The sequence below is a fragment of the Canis lupus genome, chromosome 33 (genome assembly GCF_003254725.2).
Source record: "Canis lupus dingo isolate Sandy chromosome 33, ASM325472v2, whole genome shotgun sequence".
In the NCBI taxonomy this organism is placed as follows: domain Eukaryota; kingdom Metazoa; phylum Chordata; class Mammalia; order Carnivora; family Canidae; genus Canis; species Canis lupus.
Window position 1 is genome coordinate 5,220,789 of NC_064275.1, and position 1,394 is coordinate 5,222,182.

Consider the following 1,394-nt stretch of genomic DNA (forward strand, 5'->3'; position numbering starts at 1 on the left):
GCCTTCTCTAAACAATCTTTCTCAAAATTATTTATTACATACTTAATACTCTTAAGTGTGTTTCTACAAAAGAGAAATCTGGTACCTTCATATTTGTTGAGAAAGTGCCATCTGAAACAGTGAATAGACGTTGCCATCCAATACCAGTTTTCATGACCTTTTTTTTTTTTTTTTTTTTTTACCTACCCTCTCACAGCAGTGATCAGCTCAAGTGCATGTAATGAAGGCAAACAAGACGCAGGTGACTGAGTTTGTTCTCACAGGACTTACAGATCGTTCAGGACTGCAGGTCCCCCTGTTCCTGGTGTTCTTGATCATCTACCTCACCACCATGGTGGGCAACCTGGCACTGATTTTTCTCATCTGGAAGGACCCCCATCTTCACACACCCATGTACTTATTCCTTGGCAGTTTGGCCTTTGCAGATGCTTGTTCATCATCTTCTGTGACTCCCAAGATGCTAATGAACTTTTTATCTAAGAATCATATGATATCCCACTTTGAGTGCATCACTCAATTTTATTTTTGCTTCCGGTGCCACCATAGAGTGTTTCCTCCTGGTAGTGATGGCCTACGACCACTACCGTAGCCTTATGCAACCCTTTGCGTTTTCCAGTGGTGATGTCCAACAGGCTCTGTGCTTGGTTGATAAGTTTGTCTTATGTAATTGGTTTTCTGCATCCCACAATTCATGTAGGATTATTATTTAGATTAACTTTCTGCAGATCCAATATACTACATCATTTCTACTGTGAAATCTTGCCACTATATACAATTTCTTGCACTAACCCATCTATTAATGCATTGGTGCTTTTTATTTTTGCTGCTTTTATACAGGCTTTTACTTTTATGACCATCATAGTGTCATATACCTGGGTCCTCTTTGCCATCCTGAAAAAGAAGTCTGAAAAGGGCAGGAGCAAAGCCTTCTCCATGTGCAGTGCCCACCTGCTCTCTGTCTCCTTGTTCTATGGCACCCTCTTCTTCATGTATGTGCGTCCTGGGTCTGGCCCAGATCAATATCAGGATAAAATGTATTCACTGTTCTATACGATCATCATCCCCCTGCTAAACCCCTTTATTTATAGCCCAAGAAACAGGGAATTTTTAGGTGCACTGAGAAAAATTACAAAGAAATAAATATTTCTCCGGAAAGCTTTTGTTATTCTTTAGAGTTTACCCTGTTTAAATACAGCATAATGTGTCCTTGGGTCTTGCACATAGTAGGGCTTTAATATGTACTTGTTAAGTGAATGAATAAAGAATTTAGAGTAGATAGACTTGTCTTCATCTTAAGGTCTGGTGATCATCAAAATAATCAATGAGCATGATAAGGACAGACTCCACTTTGTGTTTTTTTAAATCCATCTTCAAGGATGAAACTGAAGTGAAAT

General features: G+C 39.2%; 1 pseudogene; it reads left to right on the plus strand.

Annotated features, from left to right (window-relative positions):
- Positions 1-200: 200 nt before the first annotated feature.
- Positions 201-1,140, plus strand: LOC125754267 (olfactory receptor 5AC1-like; annotated as a pseudogene).
- Positions 1,141-1,394: the final 254 nt, after the last annotated feature.